This window comes from Cryptomeria japonica, chromosome 11, assembly GCF_030272615.1.
Source record: "Cryptomeria japonica chromosome 11, Sugi_1.0, whole genome shotgun sequence".
Lineage (NCBI taxonomy): Eukaryota > Viridiplantae > Streptophyta > Pinopsida > Cupressales > Cupressaceae > Cryptomeria > Cryptomeria japonica.
This window is the reverse complement of record NC_081415.1, coordinates 17,136,683-17,156,401: the sequence shown is the minus strand read 5'-3', so window position 1 is coordinate 17,156,401 and position 19,719 is coordinate 17,136,683. Positions and strand designations below refer to the sequence as shown.

The 19,719-nt window shown below is 34.0% G+C and overlaps 3 non-coding genes across 3 annotated transcripts; 1 reads left to right on the top strand and 2 right to left on the bottom strand.

Annotated features, from left to right (window-relative positions):
* Positions 1 to 3,129: 3,129 nt before the first annotated feature.
* TRNAI-AAU (transfer RNA isoleucine (anticodon AAU)) lies at positions 3,130 to 3,203 on the bottom strand. The gene has a single exon. It is a non-coding gene; the product is annotated as a tRNA-Ile (tRNA).
* A 241-nt stretch (positions 3,204 to 3,444) lies between these two features.
* On the bottom strand, positions 3,445 to 3,517 carry TRNAK-CUU (transfer RNA lysine (anticodon CUU)). The gene has a single exon. It is a non-coding gene; the product is annotated as a tRNA-Lys (tRNA).
* A 334-nt stretch (positions 3,518 to 3,851) lies between these two features.
* TRNAP-CGG (transfer RNA proline (anticodon CGG)) lies at positions 3,852 to 3,923 on the top strand. Its single transcript has one exon. It is a non-coding gene; the product is annotated as a tRNA-Pro (tRNA).
* Positions 3,924 to 19,719: the final 15,796 nt, after the last annotated feature.

The window sequence follows — 19,719 nt, the reverse complement described above, 5'->3', positions numbered from 1 at the left end:
ATGTTTTTTATCCTATTAAAATTTGGTTTATTGTAGAATAATTATATATGAATTTTTTTTATTTTTTTTTTATCGGTAATTTTTGTGTTATATTGATTTCCAAAAAAAGGCTACAATAATCCGAGGCCATATAGATTTCAACATCGGCCCAAAAAACTAACAGTCCTAGCCTACTATGAAGAGCGTTCAAGCTAAAACGGAAATAAAACTAGTATTGTGCATTTATGCACTAAATATTATAGTCATCCATAAAATATTGTTTTTTTTTTAAACCCAGCAACTAGCAAAAAGCAAAAAAAAAAAAGTTTTGAGCACCGTATCCCCTCAGTCGGTATCACTCTGGTTTGTTTGCTTCTCCTCTTCATCTACAATGTCTGTCGGAGCTTTTCCTTTGGCTGCTTTGGTCTTCATCTTCGAGATGCAATCCAAATTCCCAAAGTCTGGGTCTCCTTCTAGACTTGCTAAAAACTAGACCGCTCGCCCTTCCTCAAACCGGTCTCGCAATTCTCTTCCCACCTCCATGCGTGCCACCACCTTGAGGGTTTTCAGTACCTCATCTCTTCTTATGAGTTTGACGCAGAGCTTCATGGCTTCCCAGCCTATGCGAGCTCCCTCTTTGCATTTCTCCTTTATTTGATTCTTTGGCCCGCGAACAAAGGGTAATATCTCCTCCTCAACATCTCCTTCTCGAATGCGGATTCTAGTCTGAGGGATCACCCACTCCAAAATGGAGTCAAGGTTGATCAAATAGTCCCCATCGATCAACTTTGTCATTGTGAGCTTAATTTTTTCCACCTCTGGTTCAAATTTGCATGCCCAAGCCATAATCAAGGAATAAACCTCCATATTCGTCCTGTACTTGAAGTGAATGTGCACCAACTCCTCCCCCAGCATTAGATGCGCTGGACTCCATAGTTTCTCTTCCTTGTATTTGAAGAGTCCTTGCATTCTTTTATCTGACACTGTTCCCAGAAAAGGAACCAGTTTCTTCTCGGTTCTTAGGGTAAAATTGCCTCCATTAAACCTACTCAAAACTTGTTAAATCCAAAAACTACATTGCAAAAGACACAAAAACTCACATTAATCTGATTCTTTGATAATACATTGCTCATAAACCAAATTGATAATTCATCCACCATCGTTTTCGACGGGTCATAAATGCATAATCAATGATATAAATGGAAAAGGATTTCATGGCAAATTTGTTGTCCTCTGCCATTGTCTCGAACAGATACTTTGTACTCGGTAACTGCCTCATTAATTGCAGTGCCTTTGAAAGGGTGTCCTTGTCCTTACAGACTGTCTTGTGTGCTTATTGATTTTTTCATACTTCTAGGACTACATTAATTCCACTTCCACACTTTGCCATCTCCCTTCCACCACTTGGCCATTTGGCTTGTCATGTCACATCCGATGTTGGAGAGGAGGTCCGCCACTACGTTGGCACCTCGCCTGACATGGGAGACCCGAAAATCCTCAAAGGAGTTGAGTTTTTCTCGAATGATCTCCGCCCAATGGGATAGTTTCCATGATGGGGTGTTACCCTTCACTATTGCATTGATAATCACTTGGGAGTCTCCTTTCAGGCGCAACTTTGGGATTTTCATGTTTATAGCCAATTCAGTGGCCATTAGTGTTGTTTGTGCCTTTGCTTCGTTATTTGTTCCATCCTACAATCTTCTTGCACCCTTGAAAAGGATGACCCCCTTATCATCTCTTGTGACTACTCCCACTCTTGAGGTTCTCGGGTTTATTAGCATACCTTTCAAAAAGAGAAATACCCCAAATTTTTCTTATAATTTTCAAAACATATGATAATTCCTTTTGACTAAAAGGATTGGATTACTATTGCTTAAATACACTCATCAACTTAATTACAAACTTAAATTGATAAATTTGTAATTGATAAACATATGATAATTCCCTTTGACTAAAAGGATTTGACTATAACAACTCATCAAGTTAATTACAAACCTAAATTGATAAATTAGTCCATACTATTGCTTATCTTGAGTAGGGTTCACAAGACAAGCAAATGGAAGCACTCTACCCCAATAAAAAAATTGTGGAAAGAAAGAGAGTGTCGCCTTAACTATACCTATCAATAAAGGAAAATAGTGTTGAACATATATTTAATGCATAATCCAATGCTAAAACTAATCCCATATATGATTACCAATTGACAAGAAAATATTAAAGCCCTAAAACAAACTAATTCAATCACACACTTGCTATCAAGAATTCATCATAATGAAAGTAGTGTAGCCCCAGATGAAAAATGAAAGAGAAGGTATATATTCTTATTTCAAAAAGAAACATTGACTCAACTATAACCATATTTTCATATAATTTAAGATTAAAGTAATTGATACAATGTTTACTTACTTAATATAATTGTCAAGCACTAATTAAATGAACATAAATAACTCCTAAACAAGCTACAATAGAACCCACAACCTCACAAAATTTTAACACAATGCTTATAGTCATGCTTACAAAAAGAAACTCTACTCATAGTTAGCATAACCCAATAAAAGTCACTATTATTTTGCCCTCTTTTACAATACAAAAATCCAAAATGAGTTACTTTGATTTTGCTCAAAGTTTTTTTCTACTCCATAGATTTAGAATCTATAAGGAGGCTTATAGCTATGCTTAAATATCACTTATTTCAATGGTCAAAAATAAATTATAAGACCACTCTTTAATAGAAAACTAATATTGATTGTTTAACTATTGAAAAGTGAAATATTTAATAAAATAAGATTTTTACTTCAATAGAACAATTATCTAATTATCTATTTTTGTGATGGATACATCACCCATGAAAATTTCACCCTCAACTTTTAAAAGTCCCTAAGAACTTAGAATTGTCAAGAATTGTCATTTGGATGACATTCAAACCCTTAAAGAATCTTTGAAGCCACCAAGACACTTTGAACAATACAAACCTCATAGACTAGGATTAATGTCCAAACAAAATTCACTTATATGACATTTTGCATAAACAACTAGCATTAACTAAGAAAAATAATAAAAAGATATAAGTCAAGGCTTGAAGGAGAATCAAAAGGTGGTATGATAACGAATTCGACATTAACATAATCCATTAGAAAAATACATTAAAAATGGCCTATGCAGGTTTCGAACCTGCGACCTTCGCGTTATTAGCACGACGCTCTAACCAACTGAGCTAATAGGCCAATGCTTTGAATGGAAATTTAATCAAATTTATCTCATTTGAATTCTACCATTAGTGAAAGAATGCGGCCTGGAAGAAAAATATTACACAAAATATCTTAAGTATCGTTTAAAGGTGTAAAGAAAAATCTGAAAATAATGTACAATGTAATTTATCCCTTATCGCTAAAACAAGTACTCCGCCACCCTTGAATTATTTCCAAAATAATAAACGATGAGACAACAGGATTAAATGTAATTTTGCGCCCACCGTGGGGCTCGAACCCACGACCACAAGGTTAAGAGCCTTGCGCTCTACCAACTGAGCTAGACGGGCTATGTTAACATCATTGAATCAGAACTAATTAATTTTCATAATACAGTGCGTGTATGGCATTCTCTCTGCTTATAGTTTCCTCTTGTTGCGTAATGGATGGAGAAATAAGACTGGTATTTTATCACGTCTTATAAAGGTCAATCCAAAAACATCAACGATATTTTATAATCTATCATTAAAATGAAGTAGCCAGATAAAAGAATAGGATCAGAAACATTGTGATCATTTTTTTTCCCCTGAAGGTACTGACCATTTTTATGTTATATTCAGGGTGTAAATTTTTTTTATATACATTAAATTATATATAATAAGATAGAAGAAAAAAGTGCATGAAGGGCATTTGGTCTAGTGGTATGATTCTCGCTTCGGGTGCGAGAGGTCCCGAGTTCGATTCTCGGAATGCCCCATATTTAACATTCAAAGTTTTCACCATACAGCTTCACCCTTTTACGATGTTGAAAGTCTGTGCTCGAGACTACAAAGCGAAATCTATGGTGAATATTTCTATCCAGAATACCAGCTGCTGGCCGATCGTCCCCAAGTTAATTAATAAAATGCAGTCCAACGTTATTATATAATTCAGGGATCTACAGAACAGCAGAGTGCCCCATTATTTGACGAGTAGTGAACACATATCGTCAACCATGGACATTTTTACTGCATTTCGTTTCGTCATCTAATCATTTTAGATTCCTCACAAAAAAATTCTATAGAATGCGATGAATTAGACAGGGGAAAGGCTAAACAAGAAAAATTCAAGAAGATGATCGCTGTGACATAAGGTTAGTACTACACAATCCTTTAGTAATACTTTTCAAAGGTAGTAATCAAATCATAATCAGAAAGAGTGTTGATTTTGTCATGATTCCCAATAGCTAAATCGTTAGAAATTAGAATGTATTTTGAAAAATTAGAATTAAATTATAAATTTTTTTAAATAACTTTTAATAACTTGTTTTTTATAGTAAATAACATTTTTGAGAAGTGATCTTTATGATGTCGAGCATAACTTTTTTGATACAAAGGATAAAATACTCTTTTTTTTAAATATATATTTGTTACACCAATATCTAACACTTGCATTTTGTTTCATAATGCTTTGTTGTGTATTCTTTTAATTAATTTTTGAAGTCAAACTAACTATAATTAAGACATGGGTGTATGACATTGTGCATAACTTGTTTTGTATGTATCAATTTTATTTTATTTTTTGTTATGTTATTTTTGAGTTTGATTGTGTGATAGTTTTTTGCATCAACATTTCAAATCACACTACATGATCCATCATTAGGATGAAGAATGTACTAAATCATGTAGTGTGATTCAAAACGTTGATGCAAAAGAATGTCACACAATCAAACCCAAAAATAGCATAACAGGTCTATGGATTAAGGAAACCTCATATCATCAATTTTTTTTGCTAGAACAAGGACATCAATACTTAATGCATAGATATTTTTTAGTTTTTTTTCACTAATTTACTATTTTTTCACATGTGTAGAACAAAGAACTTGATGCTCATTGAAAAACCTACATTCAACAAGGCTTACAATGATGTGTCCTTATATAATATTTAAGATGTCAAGTCTCTTACATAAAAATGTTGATACTCAACTAAAGTGGAAAGATGTTAATTGCTTATTTAAATTTTGGCCTGAAACTAAATGAGTATATTATAGTCATTTTCCCGATAAATCCATATGCCAAGAAAGTGAATTAGGTAAAAAAATTCCTATAAAAACATGTAAATCCAATGTCAAGTTTCTTGAGCTAAGGAACAAAACTAAAATAGGTGCTTTAGATTCTCAAATTGAACGCAAAATAGACAATGAGGATTAAGAACACCAAACAAGGCCAAATAAGCACCATTAGAGAAACCTTGATAGAAAATACACCAAGTAAAATGAGCCAATTTAGGTTCAGGAACAACTGACTAGACACATTGGAAATGACACTGCCATGTACCAACAAATTTTTGAATTTGCCAACAATAGTTTAGCTAGTTTTTTTTTTTAAGAGATAATGCAAATAAAAGAATTACAAAAAAGAAAGAAAGCAAACAACAAATTATCAATAAAAAAAACGTAACCATAATACAATAAATTGCCAAAGCAAAATAGCAAGCTCCCAAACAACGAACTCTCACTTATCATTTTCATGCTATCTTTAATCATATGTTTTGTGTTAAAAAAAATATTTTGAATATTTATCTAAATTAGAATAATATTGTGACAGATATTATGAAACATATTGTTTAACATTTAAAAATAAATAAATAATTGATTCTAAAAAATAAAAATAAAAAAAATATTTTTTTCCCTCGAACTATAATGTAGTCTTGTCTAAAAAAATGCTAATTAATTTGAAAGTTAAGTCAAACTTACTATATTTAAAAAGAGCTTATAATTTATGAACTTTTAAGTTGACTTTGAATAAACATAGTTTATGTTCTTGTTACTCTTTAAATTTTGTATTTTTTTTGTTTGTCTATATTAATACTAGATTATTATTCCCCCACGCCTCCCTCTTACACATTTTCCTTTATGACCTATTAATGATTTTGTCTTATACTAAAGGTCTACAAACATAGGCACTCCCTTTTTAAAATGATCTTCTCTTTTTCGTTAAGCACCTAGGTTATCTTAATAAAGATTTTTGTCTTCTCATGCATTTAGACATGGAAATATTCCTTTTGAATGGCACGTTGCCCTTTAAAAAAATGGCCCCTCATGACGTATGAAATGGCTCCTAGGCATATATTTATTTTGTCATTTCTATACATTTTTTCAATCATATTCAATTATTAAGATATATTTTCAAAATCATTTATAATATTTTCATAAATATGGGATTTGAGTTCAAGATTGACCAAACTTTCATTAAAATTTGTTGTAGCAAGATCATGGTCATCATCCTTCACATGCAACCAAATCAAGCAAAAGACTCATACATACAAAGACAATGAGAGGAGTATAACATTAGACAACTTGATTCAATTTTAAAAATCGGAGAATTTTAATTTTATCTTATTCATAGTATATTCTTTGTAATTACAAAGGTGTTTGTGAGTAAACATGTTTATTGATTAGTCTTAGATTTAAATTGTGATATTATAAGAGGGCACCCATAGGTGTTAGATAGAATGTTGCAAGCATAGAGGTGAGAAAAAGAGGCCCCGACATTTTGACGAAACATTGGTTATATTGCACAAATGGCAACAATAGGTAGAATTCAAGTTGTCAACAAAAATGTACTAGCTAGCTCCATGTGAACTGTATGCCTGGAAATGTGGTGTCAACCTGGAAGAGGAGAAAACAATTCAAACACACACATGAAACACTGCATTAGAGGTTAGAAATCCAAACAAAGCAAGTTAAATGAATCTAAACTCTTTAAAATCATTTCATGTTCCTCTATCTCCAAGGATCTTCAAGATTCAAGGTGGCTCTCCGCTGGGAAGAGCACTTTATTCTTTAAGATGACAACCTAAAGAACAAGATTTAAATGATTCTAAGATCTAAATGGAATGCAACCAAGATCCTAGTGATGATTTAGATATGAAACTAGATGATGATAGGATGCAAGATATTGATATGAAGCTTAAACTAGTATGAAAATGACACTAAGATGAAGCTAACATGATATGAGATTAACATGATATATCTAAGATTATAATGTTATCAAAATGATCTAAAATGCTATTCTATCAAAGAGAGATAATATGCTTAATGTTACGAGACTATAAGTTTGATTCACAAAGACTTGATTGTGAAAGTGAAGAATGTGAGCTTTATTTATAGGGAAAACGGGGCCATGGATGGTCAAGATTGGATAATCTTATCAAGGGCTAGGATTGAAAGTTAATCAATCCATGTTCACAATTCTCACCAATGAAATGGTGACAATTGTCAATAAGAGGTTGCTTGAGAGGAGATGCAAGAAGCATTAAATGCTTGAGAAGACATGAAGGTTGCCTTAGGAGGTAAGGCTAAGGTTGGATTAGAGTCATCCATTGGATAAAGCTTTTATCCAAGGGGTAAACTCTTGTGCAAAGGTTAAAGGGATAACCAAGGTTAAAGCCATGAATGCTTGATTGAGACCCTTGGGTTAGATGAAGGTTGAGTTAGGGAAAAAGTCTCTAACCATGTAAGAAGGGTGAGTTAACCATTAATGGTTATGAAGACTTTGGGGACAAATTTGTAAGAGTCCTTCCAAATTTGGGGGATGTCACAACCCTCCTTTATCACTTTTTGATTTAAATACAATTATATTATATTTTGGATAAGCTATTTAAAAATGTTATAAAAAGAATGAAAATAATAATACACACACACACATGGAGAATATACATTATTTTTATTTATTTATTTTCCAGTCCCAATTATGGCACATGTTGTAGGAAGAATAAGAAGCTTCTAGAGGAATCTCCACCACCTTGCATGTAACTCCCCCACTTAGTTTAATCAATTTGCATGAGTCCAATATTGGAAAAGAATCTCCTTTTTAATTAAATTTTCTAGATAGTGGAATGGAGGGAATTTTCTTATAAAATTGTATGCAAGTTTCAAAGAAGGGAGTTGAATATGTTTTGAAGGAAATTTCCCAAGTTTTAGAAGTAGATCTTCTTTGGTAGTCTCATTTTCGTTGCAAGAATTTTAAGTTGTTGTTTGAAGGATTTCTCTCAAGTTGCAAGGAAGGATCAAAAGGATAACTAGTGGATTCAACATCAAGCTCGATAAACCGGGTTCTCTCCTTGTTATTTCACGTTCACTTATGAGGAATTAGTATTATAAAAAAAAATAGTTATAGATCTTCCTTTATATAAAGAATTTTTTTTATTTGATTGTAAATCTTTTATTTAGGGATAAATAATAATGATAATGCTTTCATATAGTGCATGTAAAAGATAGTTATTTATTTATTTTATTTCCCTTAAGAAAATATGCACATGATCTTGCTTTTTGTTAAATCATATTCCTTTAATTGTTTAAAATCTCTTTTTCTGAGATTAAAATTCTTCCCTGTGTGATTTGAATCTTAATCTTTATCTCTTCCCTCTAATTCATTTCTCTGGTTCTTCGAATGGAAATCTGAATCTCGTTCTTTAATCTTTCTGTGATTATTAGTTAAATAATTCTTTCTGTGATTATTAGTTAAACAAATCTCTCTGTGATTATTAGTTAAATAAATCTCCCTGTGATTATTAGTTAAATAAATCTCCCTGTTAGATCTCTCTGTGAATATTAGTTGAATAAAATCCTCCTGTGAATACTGGAAATAAATAATCTTCCTGTGAATATTGGAAATGAATACTGGAAATAAATAATCTTCCTATGAATACTGGAAATAAACAATCTCCTTGTGAAAACTGGAAATGAACTATCTCCCTGTGAATATTGGAAACAAACTCTCTATTCCCTTATGAATACTGGAAATATTAACCTCCTGTTTACTGTAAAATCAATCTAAAACAATTGTTTGATTATTTATTTTATTCATGTTCTTATTTTCATAAATAAATACTCTTTTGTTACATATATATCATTAAATAACTGGAAATGTAAACCATATATATATATATATATATATATATATATATATATATATATATATATATATATATATATATATATATATATATATATATATATATATATATATATATATATATATATTTCAAATGATAAAATGTATTAAATAGCAAGCACCATATTCCCGAAAATTATTTTGGGGTATCGGGTAGTGGCGGCAGTTATTGTAACCGCCGGGGGGGAGGTGGTACCCTCCACTTCCCCTGCGGTCACTGTCATGGCAATGGCCGCAAGGAAGTGGAGGGGACCACGGGGTCCCCTCACCACTACGGGCCTGCTTCTGCAGACCTGCAGTGGTGATGGGACCCGTGGGTCCCACTCCCACTCCCTCCATTTCATCCTTTTTTTTTTAAATGCCATTTCAAATAAATTCGTGGCAATTTGTATAAAGTTAATATTTTTTTATATAAATTTTAGTTTAATAAAAAAATTTAAACTTAGGTAAATTTTTTTAGATTTATAATTAGTTTTAGAAAATTTATAAATTGTAAATTAAATTATACCTTCTTAAATCCACTTAGCAATTTATCCACGTTAATATGATTTGAAGCTAAATTCTATTTTTGGGACTAGTGACTTTATAGGCGATATTCTTGCATGTAACTTACACTACCTTCGCCTCATGCAAATTCCTTACATTGATTACATTTTGGTGTCTCCATCTCCATGCAAGTTACACGTTTAAATATTATTATGCAAGTTACCTAATTGTTATTATTATGCAAAGTTATATTTCAAGTTTTGAATAATAAATAATGTTAGTTATGGTTTTTATTCCATGCAATTCATCAAGTAGTTATTTCAATTAATTGAGCTTTGCAATGTCTAATAATGTCGTTGTGTTGAACTATTGCACTTAACGCCTAATAAAGCTACATCAACGACGTCTGTGGCATTGTCCCTATAAATCATCGGGGAGTAATAAGGGACACTTGGAAGTTAAAATCCAAGGGGCGGGTAATCCCCCTTGGATCGATAATTTAATAAGATAATTCTAAAAAGATCTTTCATTCGCTGAGTTAAACTATAGTAAACCCCTATAGGGACGATGAGTGAAATGCTATTATAAAATTGATTTAATCTCGAAGAATTGTTGTCGATTGACAATTGGTCAAGGGTGACGCTTATGTTAAGAATTAGGATCTAGTTGTTTTAGGCCACAAGCAATAGGCCATCTTGAGCCTTTGCTTAAGCGCTACCATCGTGGGTAGCAACCGCAGAGAAACTGTCTGGGACATTGACCCTAGAAAGGGTTGCGTACCCACTAATCAGTTTACATCAAACCATAGAGTAGAAAATAGAACTACATACTTTATGCCTTGATCCCGTGTCGAAGTGGGTATGTAGGCAGTCTTGGGACGGAGTTGTCCCTCGTACTCAGGCGTTCATGGGTGGGGTCTAGGCTTGGTAAGAAGAAGGATTGAGTAAGGATCCTAAATTGAAAGATAAGTAAAATAAAATGGAAAAAGTAATTCAATGCATACTCGGAAGGAATCCCATATGGATTTGCTTGTCTTCTTGAGGCTTTAAGCCAAATTTCGAGGCGGAATTCAAGCTTGAAATTATGTTATTTAATTACTCCTAAGGATGACGACCTCAGTGCACTTCTGTTAGAAGAGTGTAGTACTTAGTGAGTGGCTCAAGACCCGAATGGTCCCGATGAGTCTAAGTCTCTGGCTAGAGCACCTCCTATCCCGATTGGATAGATGCCTACCCCATATGGGTAGATGCCTATCCCGTATTGGATAGATGAAATCTCATGTCCCGTATGGACAGATGCCTAACCCGTATGGTTAGATGCTCATCTCGAATGGATGAATGCCTAATCCAAATGGATGGATGCCTAGAGTATGCAATTGAATCAAACATAAATGATTAAATTAAACAAAAAAAAAAAGAATGGTCAATTTTATTGGGTTAATTAAGGTGGGTTATTACAGGGGTTCTCGACAAGTTAGCTTGTTGAAGACAAAAAGGCTTTAATGCTTTTGGAAGACTTTCCTCCAAATTTGAGAAGTGACATCCTCAAATTTAAGGAAATGGAATAATTGGAGGGTTTGGGCTAATTGATTAGGATTAGATGGGTTCTAGAAGAATGCTTTAGGAGGCAAGTGGAGATGTAGGAAAATGCAAGTGGGTGGAGGTGAATTTTAATTAAAATAAATTACTTTATTTCAACAAAATAGAAGCAACTTGCATAAATACAAGTGGGGGATTTAAATAAATAAATTAGATTTATTTACTTGCAAGTATCAATTTAATTAAAAGGGGAGAAAGGGGAATTAATTAAATAAAGTGATTTATTTAATTAAAGGGGTATAAAAGGCTTAGGTGAACTAAATTAAATAAATTGAGTAACTCATTTAATTAAATAGATGAATGAATTTTAAATGAATATTAAATATTCACTTATGAAATTGGTCAGATTTATACGTCTGCATGAACAACTAGGAACCAAATTTTAGATATTATTAGAAGTATCATGTGGGACAAAATAGGTAACAAAAAAGAATGCAAATTTCTACTTGATCTCACTACATTCAACCTAAAGAATGTGATGATCTAGATATCATTGATCCATACACATGAGGATTATGATTGGTGGAAAAATACAAAGTCAGATCTTTATACGGGTCAACCCCTTGGAAGGATCTTATTCACTTCCAAATTCAAAAGGCATAAACATCTACTTAGTTGCAAGACAACATTCTCTTTTCATCATATTTCAAGATTTAAGCTTCAAAACAAATAAAAACGATTGGGAAGGTCAAGAATTTGTTTTTCCTATTTTATGTTAAGAAAATTCACTCAATAGTGGTTTGAGTTGTCCAACTTCTTCAATGTGGTGAAACATAGTAGTTCAATTGGATGACAAATCACTTATTCTTATTAAACAATTAGGGGAAAACACTATTCATGAAATTTGTGCCAACCTTTATGGATATATGAGACCTTTAAAGATGATATGGAATGATAATCATAGTCTAAAAAGTGAATTCAACCTATCTGCGACTCAACTACAAACAATTGACACTTTATCATTCCCTATTCTCTCGTAGCTACAAATCAAGCTCTCCATTTGGATAAGATGTATTATTTTTATAAATTGTGATGGCCTAGTAGTTGTAGCATCATCCCTTTCATAACGAGAGTTGTGTACATGAAGTTACATTTGTAGAGTTGCAAACTCTAGGATCACCTACAAAAACAAATATACCTTCCACAAAAGAGTATATAAAATATATTGAGATATGAGATATGTGATTTGTTAAAAAAGTACAATGACCTTGGTTATATAAACAAATTGTGATATAGTATGATCAACTAACATGACACAAATATTAAATGATTTGGGTGTTGATATTAAGGTGTCTCAACCTTTGCCAGCCCTAACATTGATTATTGCTTTTATTTGATTTATTTATTTATTGTTTAATTTAATTATTTGTCTACTAATGTCAAGTCACCTACTAGGACCCATGGGTTTGGTGGAATCCTATTTGGCAATGACTATATGACAAATATATTGCACATGTGGAAGTAGGCACCCCCACTTTGATAATAATGATATATAAGTGTCAAGTGTCAGATTATGACATATTTATGACAAAATATATGATTAGTATTACGACACTCTTATATATGACAACCTATGACAAAAGGGAGAAGTGTCAAGAGACACCTTTGCATGGAGGTGGGCACCCAATTTGGTTATCATATGTTGTAAGAAATCATCTATTAATAGTAAATTATGACAGATTCTCCTATAGCTATAAGTGTCATAAGTTATGACAGATTTTATAATAGATGTAAGATTAGCATTTGGAAGCATTGTCTGCATCTTTACTTCCTTTCAATTGGTATTTGAGTTTGGCCAGTTTTGGTTCTGTTATGGGGTAGCGAGTTTTTGTATTGAACTTAGTTTGAGTGGGATGTTTTGTAGGGTTTTTTAAAATCTTGTTTGATGAAGAAGATGGTTAGCACATCCAAAAAAAATGAGATGAAGAAGTTTAATGGTGATAAATTTGAATTGTGGAAGTTGAAAATAGAAGATATGCTTGTAGATAGAGATATATGGGCTACGATATCCAGATCAAAACTAGCAACCATGACCTAGGATGCTTGGAATATGATGGATCAAAAAGATAAAGGCCTCATAAGGCTCTATTTGGCTCACTTGCTAAATGCCCTTGAAGGGAATATTGCAAAAGACCTTTAAAAACTTGGATATGCTTATCAAGCTAAATCCTTGGTAAACAAGATATTCCTCACGAAGAAAATATATTCTTTGAAGATGGAATTCGATGGAGGATCTATAGTTGATCACCTAAATCTATTTAATATGATAGTTGTTTTGTTGGGTTTTGTTGGTAAAAAATAAAGGAGGATTGTTGCATGCTTTTGTTATGTTCTTTGTTGGGCTCATGGGACCACCTTGTGATGGCTATTAGAAGTACAACCACCAAGTTCAAAATGGATGAGGTGGTTGCATCATTACTTTCTAAAGAGATGCAGAGGAAAACTTTTGAGTTGGTTAAGGGCTCTTGTGTTTTATGGTAGATTAAAATGTAATAGAAAGAAGAACAACAAGAATGAAGAAAAAGGAAGATCCAAATCCCGTGGGAGATATAAGTATACTAGAAAGTCCAAGGAAAAGTGTTGCAACAATGACAAAACCAAACACTTCCAAAAAGAATACGAGAAGAAAAAATAACTTCTCCAATAAAGATTCAAACAAATCCTCTTCGGATGATGATGAAGAATTTGTCACAGCCTTGGAAACGGACATCATTCCACATGACCTCACATAGGGATTGGTTTAAAAAATATGAAGAATATGATGGTGGGAAGGTGTACCTCAATGATGAATCTCATCTGAAGATTGTTCAAGGCCATGGAATACTCAAGATTAGATTCCCTTGTGGCAAAGTGAAGAGGATTGATAGTGTCTTTCATATCCTAAGTTTGGCACAAAACCTACTTTTAATAAGTAAATTCAATGATGTGGGTATGAAGGTTATTTTATCATGAGGTAGATGCAAGATGACAAGAGGAGCTATGGTTCTTGTTAAAGGTGTTTAGATTGGCACCTTGTATAAGTTGGATCTGTGCATGGTTCAATATTATAGTTCTTCTATGGATCCAAAGAAGAGAGCCTTTGATTTTTCATCCCCATTATCAGATGGTAATGCTTTTTGGGTACCTAAGGGTGAGAAGTCCATGCACCAAAGACTTGGTCGCTGTTGTCGTTTTATGACACCCTTGGTCCATCAGTGAGAACCGATGAGAGATATGTTCCATGGACTAGTGTTGCCCAGTTGATCAAGGAGAAAAGCAGTGAAATCATGGTTGGAAGTGTTGCCTTGTCGGAAGTTCCTTGGCCCTCTCTTTCTCTAGCTCGAAACTTTGGAACCCCGAGGTTCCGAGTTTCTTTGCCTTAGCTTCTTTCTTTCCTACTCCGGAACTCCAAGTCTCTGAAGTTCCCTTCCTTCCCTTAGCTTTTCTTTTGTCTTCAACCTCGGAACTCCAGAATCCCCAGGTTTTGGAGTTCCTAAGTCTTCTACCCCGGAACTCCGAAACCCCCAGGTTCCTAAGTTCCTTAGTCTTCAACCCCGGAACTCCGGAACCCCCAGGTTCTGAAGTTCCTTGTCCAACTACAGAGACCCCGGTCTCCGAAGTTCCTCAAGTTCCTAAGTCTTCTACCCTAAAACCCCCATGTTCCGAAGTTCCTTAGTCTTCAACCCCAGAACTCCGGAACCCCCCGGTTCCAAAGTTCCTTGCCCAACTACGGAGACCCCGGCCTCCGAAGTTCCCCAACTACGGAGACCCCAGTCTCTGAAGTTCCCCTTCTCTCTTAACTATTTCCCTCTCTATCCCGGAACTCCGAAACCCCGAGGTTCCGAAGTTCCTTTGAGAAGTTCCCCGGAACTCTAGAACCCCGAGGTTCCGAAGTTCCTTCCCCTTTTGCCTTCTCTCCCTAGTTCCTCTGGAACTTCGGAACCCCGAGGTTCCGAGTTTCCTTGCTCCTTCCCTTGTCTTCCTCACTTCGGGAGTCCGGTCTCCAAAGTCTTCCAAGCCTACTTCCGACTTGCAACACTTCCGGATGGCATGATCGACACTCAAAGCTTTAAATGCTCCAACAGTTTTGGTGACTTATGCACTTTTTTTGTGGAGCCATAGGGGTGCATTTAATGTTTTTGGCAGGATTTTCATCAAGGGAGGTACGGGGCCATGCTGGGTGACTTATCTCATGCCTGATTTTGGAAGGTCAGTCAATCCACCTTCTCAGGATTGCTCTTTGTGGGTATGGCTAGGTTGCTTGCATGTACATGTCAAGTGCATGCACTTCCCTGCACCTCCAGACTGACATGCAGGGGTCATGATCACCATTGTAACCCATTTTTTCTATATAAGGCTGTTAAACCTCATTGTAAGGGGTTCTCTCCCTATTGCCTTGAGTTTTCTTATGCTCTCCTCTTCTCTTGAAGACTTGTAATCTTTGCATTTATGCAACTGTAAGATTGGTGCTTGGCCTTATTATTAATTAAAGAACACTATTATTACCTTCTTTCAACCTATGTATGTTGTGTATGCTTTCTTACCTTCATCATAGGTGCATGTTGTGGCTCTTTCTCTTCATATATGTTGTGTTAACTGGTTTTCTGAGTGTGACTTGTGGGAATCCTTCTCCCCTCTTGGCATTCAGTGGATTCTAACCTTCATCTATGCATCGGGGTTACTCATATAACTGAAAGTTGTGCATCTTCAGGGTGTTTAAGTTAATTACTTGTGTCATTTAGGTAGGGAGAGGAACTATCTCTTCTTGGTGCATCACATCCCTTGTTTCAAGCAATTTCTCTCTTCTATTTTCATCTACAAGTTGTTAGGGTAGGCTTAGGAATTAGCTTTGAAGTGTTGAGTTGGTTCAACACCTGCACCTAGACAGAGAAGGAAGTCGACCTTCTCCGGAGATTCAACCCCCTTGCGCAAGGTCCCACACTTCAGGGTTGTTTCCATGTTTCACAAGGTTGTTGAGTTGATAGCTCAGCAAGGGTGCAAGCTTTTGTGATAACAGTCACATTGGTGAGAAGGGTCTTAAAACAAAACAAAAAATTTCTCATTGAGGGGTTTGATGACTGTTTAATCTTAAGTCCAATTTTTGTGAACACTGCATATATAGAAAACAAAACCATTTTTAATATTATTCTAGTTCTCACAAGTCTTTTGGTTTGTTGGATTTGGCTCATTCTGATGTTTAGTCTAGTATATGTTCCTTCTATTTTTAGATCTATGTAGTTTATTTCATTCATTTATGACTTACAGTAGAAGGATATTTGTTTATTTTCTCATAAGAAATCTGAACTCTTTAGTTAGTTTAAGGAGTTTAAAACTCTTGTTAAAAATTAGACCAATAGAAAGATTAAGTATTGAAGGACTAACAAAAATGATGAGTTTTGTTGGGAAAATTTAGATAGGTTTTGTAAGGACCATAGGATTGAGAGGTATAAGACAAACATATACACCCCTTAGCAGAATGGAGTTGTGGAGAGGATGAAAAGGACATTGATGTAGAGGTTAAGAGTATACTTAGTGGTGTTGGACTCGAGCAAAAATTTTGGGTTAAAGTGTTAACCATTACCTTCTATCTAGTAAACATATCTCCTACATCAACACTTGTTGATAAGACACCTATGGGGGTGTCGTCAGTAAAGAAGCCTACATTAAGACATCTTTGAGTATTTGGTTGTGAATCTTACACTAATTTTTTAGTGAAAAGAGGTCAAAATTGGAAAACAAGGTTGTTATGTGTATCTTTATCGAATACGGTGTTAGTATATAAGGGTACAAGATTTGAGACCCAATGACTCAATGTTATCTATAGTATAAGTGTTAATTTTAGAAAGATGAAACCCACAACAATTGAATTGCAATCAGAGAAAGAAGAGGTGAAAAAGTAGTAGTTCAAGTTCCTCCCACCCTTGAAAAAGAGGAACTAAAAACTCCAATTGGACCTAATGATGAGGAGAGCTTGAGTAGCTCTAGAATTTTAAATAAATAAGAAGAACCTCAACCTAAGCCTTTGAGGATGTCTATGAGAACCACACAACAACCAAATAGTTTTGGTTATTCATTATTATATTTGTAAGGGGCTATTTCTAGGTTGAGGGAATAGATTATGGTGAGATTTTATCTCCCATTGGAATGCTCACATATGTTCATTTCTTGTTATTACTTTCTACAACTCATGACTAGGGAATCAAACAAATGGATGTGAAGAAAACATTACTTCATGGTAATTTGGAGAGAGAAAAACATATGTCACAACCATAATATTTCATGATAAAAAGGTAAAGAAAATTTGGTTTACAAGTTGAAAAAGCCTTTTCATAGTCTTAAACAGTCTCCTAGGATGTGGTATCAAAAGTTTGATACCTATTTGTTGAATTTGGATTTTAGAGATACATTTGATCATTGTGTTTATTTCAAAATTGATATTGGTTGCAGTCTCATTATTGCATTATATGTAGATGATATGCATTACTCTTTAGAAATAGAACTTTGATTTATGAATTGAAGTCTTAGTTGTTAGCATAGTTTGAAATGAAATATTTGAATGCAACTAGGTACATTATGAGAGTGGAGATTAGAAGAGATAGATATAATAGAAAACTTTGGTTAAGTCAAATCAGGTATGTGATTTTGGTGTTGGAGAGATTCAACATGACAACTTGTAGATCCATGGTAGTTCCTATTGCACAAGAAACAAAGTTATCTATGTAGGATTTTCCAAAATCTCCTACTAAGGTGGGGGACATGACCAATGTACCATATGCAAGTGTTGCTAGTAGTCTTGTGCATGTGATGATTTACACTAGACTAGACATTGCCCAAGTAGTGGGAGTCCTAAGTTGATGTATGGCTAATCTTGAACGAGTGCATTGTGATGTAATTAAGAGAGTGTTTAGATATCTAAGGGGTAATTCTAAATATTCCTCATGTTTTCATGGTTATCTTGGCATTTATGAGCATCCATGGATATGTGGATTCAGATTAGGTAGGTGAAATTGACAATAGGAGATCCGCAAGTGGTTATGTTTTTACTATGTTTGGCGATGCTATTAGTTAGATGAGTAAGAAACACGCTATAGTCACTTTATCCAAGATAGAAGTAGAGTATATGGAAGCTACATATGCTTGTAAGGAATCCATTTACCTTAATGGTTGTGTTCTAATATTGGGTTTGATGTGAGAATGATTACCATCTATTGTGATAGTTAGAGTGTCATTTTCCTAACAAAGAATCCAACAATCTATGCTAAAAAAAGCACATTGATGTTGAATTTCATTTTGTTCCAGACATGGTGGAGGATGGAGAGTTAAAATTCTTGATAAAGTTGACACTTTGATGAATTTTGTAGATGCATTGACAAAACATATGATCATATAGAAGTTCAGACAATGTTCCGATTCCATGAGCCTCACGACACCTTGTAGTTGATTTATGGGCTATTTGATAGGTCTTTGACAAGTGGGATAATGTTGAGCTTAAGGTGTCTCAACCTTTGCAAATCCCTCTCTCCTTCTACCTCCCTCTTCCTATAGCTTTATATTCATATCTATTTGCCTAGATCTATTTTTATCTCTACATATTATTTCTACCCATGTTGGGAAGCTCATAAAGTAAAACGGTTCATCGTGACCCTTTTCTTGTTGGCCTATTTCATATAGACCCTAATCTTATGGTCACATCACCCTTTCCCATTTATCAAAATAAAAGATCATATCATATAAATAAATAAATTTGAATAATTACACATATCCAAATCCTATTGGGGTTTTCTACAATTTCACTAGCAAATGTAGGTTTGTTAAGAATTATCTTATTAGATTACAAGGATTTCTCGCTCCTTAGGTTTTAAACTCCACAATGTTCCTTATTACTCCTTGATGGTTTATATGGGCGATGCCATAGATGCTATTAATGCAACTTTATTGGGTGATAGATGTAGTAGCTCAATTGTGATGACATTACTCATAGGCACTCGAGCTAGAGGGACCGTTTATATTGAACACTGCTAGGTTTTTAAAGTTTTCTCCTCTTGAATTAGGTTTACCAACTATCATGAAAGAAAATGCAACTACTCAAAATAAACATTTATATAATCAATACTTCTTTGGAAGAAAAAGTAAATCTAACACAACTTTTAAAGAGATGATTACATCAAACAACATCAATTTTTCTACATATATATTACTATTCTAATGATTGTTTTTTTCCACTAGAAAGTGAAACTAAAGAAATGACATCTGCATAACATATACATTTTCATGAATATTATAGGTCCAAATCAATCACAAATATTCCTAAAAAAAAAAAGAGGTATGAAGATGAAATCTATGTATAAAATATGATATTGCTTGATGATCGCATATTACTTTTAAAATTAAATATCCTAGTTAAATATCATTAAATATGTTATCCACTTAACTTTACTACATAATTATATTGCTTCCTTGAGAATCTTCTAAGTGGAATGACATTACTAATAGTTAGGTTAATGGGTCTTTAAACTTAGAATACTATGTTAAATGTTTAACTTGTTGTGAAGT